Source organism: Triticum dicoccoides, chromosome 7A, assembly GCF_002162155.2.
Source record: "Triticum dicoccoides isolate Atlit2015 ecotype Zavitan chromosome 7A, WEW_v2.0, whole genome shotgun sequence".
Classification (NCBI taxonomy): Eukaryota; Viridiplantae; Streptophyta; class Magnoliopsida; order Poales; family Poaceae; genus Triticum; species Triticum dicoccoides.
Genome location: NC_041392.1, coordinates 39880116 through 39891229, shown reverse-complemented (window position 1 = coordinate 39891229; position 11114 = coordinate 39880116). Strand labels below are relative to the sequence as shown.

Below are 11114 nucleotides of genomic sequence, written 5' to 3'. Positions count from 1 at the left end.
TTTTGATAACCTTATCAAATAGCACCCGTATACTTTGGTACATTTTCAATTTGCCAGGGGCTTCATAGCTTCCCGCAAGTCGGCAACAAAGTCCGAACACTTTTTACAGTATAGTTCGGCACCCCGAATTTAGCATTATATGCATTGGCTCCGAATCATGTCTTTGGTCAATAGTTGGGTTGCCCGGCTCCTGTGCTTGCTACCTTATGTTCCGTTATATCGGCTAGGGTAGTAAAGGGAGAACTACTGTGATTGTGCCCTGGTTTACCCGGATGAGCACCTCAGTAGAGAAAGCCAAAAACTGACTGTCATGATGCGGCGAGAGCCAGTCAGCTCTTCGGAGGTCTCAAATCTTTAGAGATTTTTTCTGCATTATGCGAGGGATTTGTACTTGCCCGATCAGGTGTTTACAACATCCTAGTTCGGATACTAAGGGGCTGCGTCTAAATTTTTATTGTCAAACTCCTATGCCTAAGTGAGGGTGTTCAAGCCGCATAGTCTGATTGCCTGGTTCGTTGCGTAAACACCTCCTTCAAGGACCAAACAATTGGATCAAGAGTGTTTAGATTACATCCCGAACACCCCCGTACTACCTGCATGGGGCAGAAGCCGACGACTGGCCAACTCTCAGATTTCACAAAACACGGCCGCATAGGAGGTAAAATCTTTTAACAAACATTATATTACATAACGACTTTGTTCCATCATACAAGGCAGAGACAACATGATTGTATTCATTTGAAAATAATGTCTTGCGCACATTGCATCGCCACAATACGAGACCCCTCCATGACGTCTTCAAAATATCGCTCGGGCGTGCGGTGCTCCTTGCCCTCAGGCGGTCCCTTGGTCACAAGATTGACGGCGTCCATCTTTGCCCACCAGACCTTGACACGGGCGAAGGCCATGCACGCGCCCTCGATGCAGACTGGCCACTTGACAACGTCCAGCTGAGGGCAAGCGTTCACCAGCCGCTTCACGAGCCCGAAATAGCTGCTGGGTATAGCTTCGGTAGGCCACAGCCGGATTATTAAATCCTTCATGGCCAGTTCGTCCACCCTATGCAGCTCGACCAACTGTTTTAGCTGATCGCTAAAGGGAACTGGATGTTTTGGCGCAAGGTATTGCGACCAGAACAGCTTCTCCGTCGAGGTCCCTTCTTCGGCTCAGAAGAATTCCACAGCATCAGAAACAATGTGCGGCAGATCCGCAAATGCCCCTGGAGAACTCCAAATCCGGGTTAGTAAGAGATATCTCTTCTTCACATACTTACTTTGCATACTAAACGCCTTACCCGCCACGATTTTCTTGGCCTCCTGGATCTCCTGGAGGGTGCTCTGGGCTGCAACCCGGGCCTCTTCTGCTTTTTGGCGAGCCTTGGCGAGTTCGGTCTCTTGAGCCGAAACATCACGCTCCAAGGTCTCTCATTTTTTCATGGCATCCTGGAGCTCTTGCTGGACCTCATTAAGCCTGGCCTCGTGCTTCTTACGAGCGGCTTGTTCTTCGGCAGCTTTCTCCTCGGCTTCGGCCAGGGCCTTTTTAAGGACCTCGACCTCCGTCGCCGCTCCTACAAATACATGGCACTATGGTGAATACACATCATTCATTCTTTCCGAATATACAGCAAGCCGCAACATACCTTGCTTGTCCTCTAGCTGCCTTTTCACAAGGCCGAGCTCTTCTTCGGCCCGCTCCAGACTCTGCTTTTGTCCGGAGACCTCCGCAACATGAGAGGTTGCGGCCAGCAACGACGCCTGCTTATTCATATAAGATATCTTTAGTTAGTTTCCTGCGAAAATAAATTGATCCTCTGCCCGGCTTTTCTTTCCGAACACCGGACAGTGTCTCAGGGGCTACTATCTATACTAGGACTTTTTCTTTTGTGTCCATTACCTCAAAGCCTGTCAGTAGGCTGCCGCAGGCTCCGGTCAGTCCGCTCTTGACGGACTGAACCCTCTCAATCACCGTACCCATAAGGATACGGTGTTCCTCCACAATGGAAGCGCCTCGTAGCACTTACAGAAGATTATCCGGTGCCTCTGGTTGGACAGAGGTCACCGGCGGGACAGGCACACCTCCTTCTCTTGAAGGAGGCTGCTCGCTGGATTCCGGAGCCGTATAGGTCTCCGAAACCGTATTCGGCTGGGGTACGAACTGAACAGGGCCCCCATCGCCAGACTCCATGGGGACCTGGTCCCCCAGGTGTTGGACAACCGGGGTTTCGCCCTCCGGCGCCACCCTGACGGCCTCCTGAACCTCTCCCTGGCCTGGGAAGGTCCTTTGGGACCGCACCTCATCGTCGCCCTTGGCCTTGGGAGAGTGAACGACCGGTGGTGACTCGTTGGCCATCGCCATGGAATCTAGCGAACCTCCTAATGAGGATCATAGGGAGCTGTCATGGGCCAGACTGCAATAGAATAATTAAAACATGTTAATACCATGATGAGGAGAGGCTAGATACATGGACGTATACGGGTCTTTAGTACTTACGATGCGGCCGGGGGCTTGCTTTGGTGGTGTCGCTCTGGGCTAATGTCGATGTCGCACGCGGAGTTATCCGCGAGGGGGCCCTTCCCCCTCTTGGGCGCCTCCGCCTCCAGATTTGTGGAGGCCGCCCTCTTCTTCCTTCCCCCATCAGGGGGAGAGTTGCTTTCTTCCTCCTCGTCGTCGTCGTCTTCAGTGGCAGAGGAGTGAGTCTTGTCTTCGGACCACACATCCGAAGCTCCTTTGCGGCGAGGGCCACTTTTGGCCCCCTTGGCCTTCTTCTCCGGCACCTTGTAGGGCGCCGGAACCAGCATCTTCGCTAGGAGCGGGATGACTAGTTCCTCGGGCAGCGGAGCCGGACACTGAATCTGCTCCGCTTTCTCTGTCCATACCTGAAAAAATAAATAATGAAGTTTTAGCTATCTTCCTTGAACAAGCAAGTAGAGGATGTACCTTGAGACGAGAAAGACTTACCGCACAGGCAGGATGGGCAAGATCGTGCCCGCGGTCCGAGTCTATGTCCGGCGGCGTCTCATTGCCTTTAAAGAGCAACATCCAGACATCTTCCTGAGTGGTTCCGAAGAGCCTTTCCAAGGTCTGGTGCTTCTTCGGATCAAATTCCCATAATGGGCATGTTCGGCTCTGGCATGGAAGGATCTGGTGAACTAGCATCACCTGGATCACGTTGACGAGCTTAATGTTTTTATCCCAAATGCTTTGGATGCGCGTTTGCAGCGCTATCAGTTCGTCTGATGAAGACCAATTTGGGCCCTTCTCTATCCAGGAGGTGAGCCACATTAGAACTCCGGATTTGAACTTGGGAGCCGCGGCCCAGGTGGCGTCGCGGGGCTCTGTGATATAGAACCACAGTTTCTGCCACTCTTTGACGGTCTCCACAAAAGTACCCTTGGGCCATGTGACGTCGGGCATCTTGCTCACCATGGCACCTCCGCACTCCGCGTGTTGCCATCCGCCACCTTTGGATTCACATTGAAGATCTTGAGCCATAGTCCGAAGTGGGGAGGAATACAGAGGAAGGCCTCGCACATGACAATAAATGCCAAGATCTTGAGGAAGGGGTTTGGGGCTAGATCCTGGAAATCTAGCCCGTAATAGAACATAAGTCCACGGACGAAAGGGTGGAGAGGAAACCCTAACCCACGGACGAAATGGAGGATGAACACCGCGCTCTCATTGGGCTTTGGGGTGGGGACGACTTGCCCCTTTGCCGGAAGCCGGTGGGCGATTTCTTTCGCCAGATACCCGGCCTCCTGAAGCTCAGTGATGTCCTTCTCCCTGACGGAGGAGGCCATCCACTTGCCTTGCCCTCTAGATCCGGGCATGGTTGAGTGCTTTCTTGAGGCGAAAAAGATGAGGACTTGGGCGCTGGAGCTCGAGAATGGAAGGGCAGAGAGAGGGAGAAGGCGTGGGTGAAGAAGGGGAATCCTTATCTCCTTATAAAGGCAGTTAATATCAAGCGCCTCCCCACTCGCCTTAAAGCTCACCTGTTCCCAAAGGCTGTCCAAACGGCACTGTTGGATTACCCAAGTCCGTATTGATGAGAATCTCTCAATAAGGGGACACGATCTCTGCTTTGACAAGACGTGCCAATGAAAACCGCATATCAAAATATGGAACGACAGATGAAAACGACTCGAAGTAATGACTGGGCAGACGTGATGTCACATTGCAAAAAGTTGTCAGCGGATTGGTCTCGAAATATTATACTCTCTACGGTTGTGTGTGCGGTACATGTGTTGTAGATACGGACACGTTCGTTGCGTCCGAAGATTATCTTGGAGTATTCGGAAAGGGGTACCCGCCTTGCAATGCCGAAGACAATCTGCGCGCCGGGCACCTCATCATTGAAGCTTGGTTCAGGGGCTACTAAGGGAGTCCTGGACTAAGGGGTCCTCGGACGTCCGGCCTGTTGGACATGGGCCGGACTAGTGGGCCGCGAAGATACAAGACCGAAGACTCTCTCCCGTTTCCGGATGGGACTCTCCTTGGTGTAGAAGGCAAGCTTGGCGTCCAAATATGAAGATTCCTTTCTCTGTAACCGACTTTCACTACAAGAATCCTGTTAATACATGACGGTATAAGTCCGTCATGGACTAGCGTTAAACCGTCAAGGAAGGACACGCGTGACGGATTTGAAATCCGTCATGTATATCGCGTCATAATTTGACCACAATGCCATCCTTGACGGATATGTGAGACCGTCATAGATTCATGACAGTTTTTTACCGTCATGCATGGCACTTAACTGACATGCTCATAACGGTGTTAACATGTCTCCATGTCATCATTTGACATGGATCTGACGTGGCAGCCCATAAACTAAGCAGCCCAATTATAATTTCGGCCCATTATTTTTCATTACCTACCGCCATGTAGTAGTCGGCCCAATTGGAATTTCAGCCCATTAAATGTCAAATCTGTCCAAGGCCAACTAATTTCAGCCCTCTAGATTAGCCCATGTCGCATTTCTCTTGGTCCATGATTTTTTTAATTTAAGCCAATATTTTTTTATAGAAAATACATGCTACGTAATTAAATAAAAGGAAATCACCAGAAAAATAACAATTTATGCAAAAGGAAAAAAGACCACAAAAACGCAAAATTACACACAGGTCGAGACGATACCATGTGCTGGAGCAAAAACACAAGAAACTTCAATCTACAAACAAGTGCCAAACAAGTGCTAGAGAACACCCTATGCTACTTTGCAGCCACTGCTTCCCAACGCTCAACAGACAGCAACCAGGGGTCATTCCCATGCCTTCCCGGACACAGACCAGCCATCCCCGCCGACATCATCGAAGGAAGTCACCATATCACCTCAACCTATGCTCCCAAGGACCGGTGCGACGTTGCCTGCACATAGAAAAATTGTAAGACTAACTCAAAAGTATGGGTGTAAGCATGGGTTTTCGTACATACACAAAACTGTACCAAAGGTAAAGTGAACCATGCATGTTAGCTTCAAATAATGGTATTTTTACTGTGACGACAATGCAGCACAAGCTAGCAACCAACAATGTTTTCAGGATAACATAACATCATGTTTGAAATATCAAACATCAAAAGAAACAAAAGCACAGAAATTGATGATAAAGGTCCTGGTACATATATTCTTTCCCTTTCTTAATTTCACAACACACATACAGTCGCAATAAAGAGCAAATCAGTTCCATGGTTTGGTTCTACATATAGGTTGGTAAAAAAGGGCTAGTCAATGCAAAAGGGTCCAATCAGTTAGCTAGTCATTCATAAAGTACAATCATGTGAAAAAAGAAAAAGAAGAATAACAAGCGGCCAGCCAATGATGGATATAGTATTATGAGATCTGAGATGTTCATGAAAATAACAGAAAATGATAAAATTGGACCTGATTAAGACCATAGTGAAATCCAATGATGGACAGAAAGAAAATCAATCTTAATATAGCGAGTTCCCTATTGAGTTGAGATGATTATATAGAAACAAATCATGTAACCACCAGCCAGATCAAACATTTATGGATAGGGAGAAAGTGGCAGCTTTCGTGCCGCTACTGTACCTTGGATGCGCAGCATTGGATGGGGATCACGAGCACACAGCCGCACCTGTACCCAGTTCCATGGGACCTTGAGAACATGTACCGATTGTTGGCCGCCATCCTCCCTGCGGTTTGGCCTCAAGAGATTTCTTCCACCTCTTTAGAAACCAAAAAATGAAATGCAAGATCAGATCACAATTGTACGGATGGAAAAAAATATAGTCAATGTAACCTGTGTGCCAAGTTGAAGGAAAATATAAGAATAAATTGCAATATTTATTTCTCACCAAAAAATAACAAGGAAAGATATCTAGTCAGTCCAATTTACCAAAATTTGGACGGTAACATTCTGAGTATTTAAGTGAAGATGTAGCAGGCAATCAAATGAATATATGGTGAAGGTGGATAAAATGAGGCAATCAACAACTTAGGCATGGGGTCCCATTCGTCGATGGAGAGCATCTGCTGCTCCAAATCAAACAAACAAACAAATATGTTTAGCCCACCAAGAACGGGAGCACTAACCAAACAGCCCCTATCCAGCAGCAATTTTAGGCAGTGACAGGTCAGCTAGATGAGTTAAAAGGTGAGAAATATGAATATTTTGTGTAAGGTAAACATAAAAACTTTTTTGGTAGGAATAAAGAGCTCTTGAATGTTCTGAAGTGCAAAGAATTAGCTATACTACCCAGTAGGACTAGCGTCCGGCAAGCATTGACATGACACGTATGTCATTAACAAAATGATGAGAGTATCAGGATCATGACGCTTTTACTGAAGTGGAATGTTTGTTCTTTCTGCTTTGTGGCTATTCTAAATAACCCCCTTCAAAACCTGAAGAAGAATAAAAAGCTAGTAAGGAGAAAATGCAGCAAACCAAAATGGCTTGGTCAAACGCTTCAACTAAAATCTTGTTGGGCTGGAATTTAAATGCAGTATGTACACATTGCTTGCACATGTCAAATGAGCGATGAATGGATTATTTTTGCAGCACAGAAAGCAAACACTCTATTCACAACAGAAGAAATTCTGGTTTTACACACGTAATGGTTAAAGGTTGAAAGTTCAGTGGCACGGCTAATATATTAGTAAAAAAAGACGCCAATTGTGGAATCAAATTGGCAGCAAGATTTTTTCATACTTGGGCATGGAGAGCTCTATATAAATTTAACCAAGAAAATGGATCAATCTAACCTAAGCAGGACCAACCCGAAACCATGGTAAAAAAACTTGAAGCTAGCTCGGTTGATAAATTTGTTATGGCTAAAACAAAATAGAAGCAAGGCCTGCACCATCCATCTCTCTCTCTGAAACCAACCACCCATGCATGTACAAAGTAAACTGGAACCAAGTCCAAGCTACTCCATGGATAGGATAGGATCAGATTGGACCAAAGCAAACTAGTTTGCTAGCTAGGCAGGAGCGGTGGCGAAGCGTGACAAAAAAATCAAGAGGGGGGCAAATTTTAGAATAGTAGCAAAATATATATGAAACATGGCAGCTCGGCTCATCGACAGTCGGTGGCGTGCAACAGTGTGCGACGCTGGCTCGGCGGTTGTGCGGCAGTTAGCAGTCCACACCAAAAATGGAAAAACAAGATTGAGGAATTGCATGGACTACTTAGTAATCAAATTATCACAGATGAAAAGCATGGAGGCAAGCCGTGGAGACTTTTGACCGACAGAGCTTCACGTACCGGAAGTACGCGCATACAAAATCAATCAAGCTAGCTATGCACCTATGTGATGCGGCACACTAGAACGCTTAGTATTCATGGTTCAAAGAAAATTGCACTTTTGGAAGGGGGGCCATGTCCCAGGCTCCGCGAGTGGGTAGGGGGGAGGTAAACTAAAATGCTGCAAAGAGGAAGGAAGGGTCTTCATCTTACCACCACGGTGGTGCAGGGGCGCCGGATATGGCTGGCCGTGGCAGATCTGAAGAAACAGTGGGAGAAGGGAGGCCTTACTTGCTCCATTGCGGTGTCCCTGCATCTATTGAGCTGCAGCTGCGTGGCGAAGGAAATCAGGGAAGGAGATCAAATCAAATCAAATTGAAAAGATGGGCAAGGGCTGACCTTGAAGCGCAACCATGTGTGTGCTCACTCAGCTCTCATACCCTCCATCCATGGATGGTCGATCTGGAAGGGGAGGAAGCAGCCTCCCACGTTGACATCCATAATGGGATCCTTGATGAAGCCCTCTTCTCAGTCATGGGAGAAAGATGGATAGAGAGGGAGAGGATGCCGGTTGTTGCCGTGGTGGATCTGACCGCCGCCCGACCCGCAATAACGGCACCGGCGTCGCGTGCACTAGGTTCGCTTTCAGGGTCGTCCCCGCCTTCGGGAACGAGGCTATCGTCGCAGCGGTTGCGGGATCTTCCCCTAGAAGATGGCCATGGATGGGGAGGTGGCGGCGGCCATGGATGGGGAGGGTTGGGGATCTGGAAACAGTGAGACCAGGGGAGTCGGGGCTGACAAAGGAGATGGAAGAAGCCGATCGAGATCTACAGAGGAGTCGGGAAGGATGGAGTTGATTGCTTGCCGTTGGATCACAGAAGAGGAGATGGTCTGGATTTGCGATCCGTGGGACGACTAGCTCAACCAATCACAACACGAGTTTTCCCTCACACTGGATTGCCACATAAGCGCCATCCATCCATGACGATCCTAATGGTATATAAGAACAAAAAATATAGGCTTCGTGAGTCGACTCGTGACGGTTTTTGTGACGGCCCCTCTTTATTTGTCATAATGGGGCTACCGGGTTGGGGGGGCCATCCTCATGTTGCGTATATGTGACGGATTTTGCGACGAACCTGATAAACCGTCATAATTTGTGACAGTTTTTGGGAACATCACCAGAAATCTGTCATGGACTAACAGGTTTTTTGTAGTGTTTGTACAACCCTAGTCCCCTCCGGTGTCTATATAAACTGGAGGGCTTAGTCTAAAGGACAAGATATAGTCATACAGGCTAGAATTCTAAGGTTTTAGCCATTACGATCTCATGGTAGATCAACTCTTGTAGTACTCATATTCATCAAGATCAATCAAGTAGGAAGTAGGGTATTACCTCCATAGAGAGGGCCCGAACCTGGGTAAACATCGTGTCCCCTGTCTCCTGTTACCATCGACCTTAGACACACAGTTCAGGACCCCCTACCTGAGATCTGCCGGTTTTTACACCGACAGAAACCATGTTGGGGGACATGTAGTTACGGCCGGGTACGGCGCTTGCAGTTGCGGGGATATTGTCGGACTTGCAACTGGCCCACCCCCTTTAGCGGCGCCCCCTCCGACAGAACAAAAAAGTCCAGTTGTGGCCAAGGTAGAAGACATGCAATTGCCGTCGGGTGCCACACTTGCAGTTCCATTCCTAGTTTCGGACATGCAACTGGCCCGCCCCCTCTCCCACCGCCCCTCCGACAAAACAAAGGTCGAGTTGCAACCATGTTGAGGTACATGCAGTTGCGGCCAGGTCCGGCGCTTGCCGTTGCGGGGATGTTGTCGGGCTTGCAACTGGCCCGCCCCTCTACCGGCACACCCCCTGACGATGACATGTACCTAGGGTAGGGTCTTAGGCCGGAATTAGACGGCCTACCCAAGGACACTACCTTAGAGCCCAAGGCCTACAAAGTTCAACAGAAGATATCGACTTAAATCATCCTGAAGTGCAATCCACTCGACGAACGATTCCACTCGACCATGGTAAATTCACTCGACCATACAAGAGACCCACTCGGAGTACAGAAGGCCTAAAGTCACCTCGGGATGGCAACGGCCAGGCATTCACTCCGTTGCCATAAACATCATTAACTGCTGCTACCTCTTGAGCCTTGCGTTGATTTTCCCTTGAAGAGGAAAGTGTGATGCAGTAAAGAAGCGTAAGTATTTCCCTCAGTTTTTGAGAACCAAGGTATCAATCCAGTAGGAGACCACGCTCAAGTCCCTCGCACCTACACAAACAAATAAGAACCTCGCAACCAACGTGATAAAGGGGTTGTCAATCCCTTCACGGTCACATATGAGAGTGAGATCTGATAGATATGATATGATAATATTTTTGGTATTTTTATGATAAAGATGCAATGTAAAATAAAAGCAATAAAAATAACTAAGTGTTGGAGGATTAATATGATGGAGAATAGAACCGGGGGCCATAGGTTTCACTAGTGGCTTCTCTCAAGATAGCATAAGTATTACGGTGGGTGAACAAATTACTGTCGAGCAATTGATAGAATTGAGCATAGTTATGAGAATATCTAGGTATGATCATGTGTATAGGCATCACGTCCGCGACAAGTAGACCGACTCCTGCCTGCATCTACTATTATTACTCCACACATCGACCGCTATCCAGTATGCATCTAGAGTATTAAGTTCATAGGAACAGAGTAACGCTTGAAGCAAGATGACATGATGTAGAGGGATAAACTCATGCAATATGATATAAACCCCATCTTGTTATCCTAGATGGCAACAATACAATACGTGTCATTTCCCTTACTGTCACTGGGATCAAGCACCGCATGATTGAACCCAAAGCTAAGCACTTCTCCCATTGCAAGAAAGATCGATCTAGTAGGCCAAACCAAACTGATAATTCGAAGAGACTTGCAAAGATAACCAATCATACATAAAAGAATTCAGAGAAGATTCAAATATTGTTCATAGATAAACTTGATCATAAACCCACAATTCATCGGTCCCGACAAACACACCGCCAAAGAAGATTAGTCCCACCTCCGGCATGACCCGGTACTAAAGGGGGTGCGCGGCCAGGCGAGGGGCGCAGAAGTTTAGTCCCACCTCGCTAGTTGAGGAGCGCCAAGACCAGTTTATAAGCCCCAGGGCGGGCACTGCATTGCGCTCCTCTCAAAAGCAGGCCTTCTAGACCTACCTCTCCTACTCTGCTTGTGGGCCTACTGGGCTTGTGGGCCTGCATCCTGGCCCAACTACAGGTTGGGTTTCTAGTCATATGCAGGCCGCTCTGGCCCAGTAGGTGAGCTTTTTTATTTTCTTATTTTTTTGCTTTATTTATTTTTGAGTTGTTTTTTGCTGTATTTAGAGTTTCATTGTGAATATTTTTGC

At 47.8% G+C, this 11114-nt stretch overlaps 1 long non-coding RNA gene across 1 annotated transcript; it reads right to left on the bottom strand.

Moving 5' to 3' along the window:
• Positions 1 to 5063: 5063 nt before the first annotated feature.
• Positions 5064 to 8485, bottom strand: LOC119334405. The gene is made up of 4 exons (XR_005161316.1): positions 8100 to 8485; positions 7914 to 8030; positions 6047 to 6183; positions 5064 to 5361 (listed from the first exon to the last, which is right to left on the bottom strand). It is a non-coding gene; the product is annotated as an uncharacterized LOC119334405 (long non-coding RNA).
• Between the last annotated feature and the right edge of the window lie 2629 nt (positions 8486 to 11114).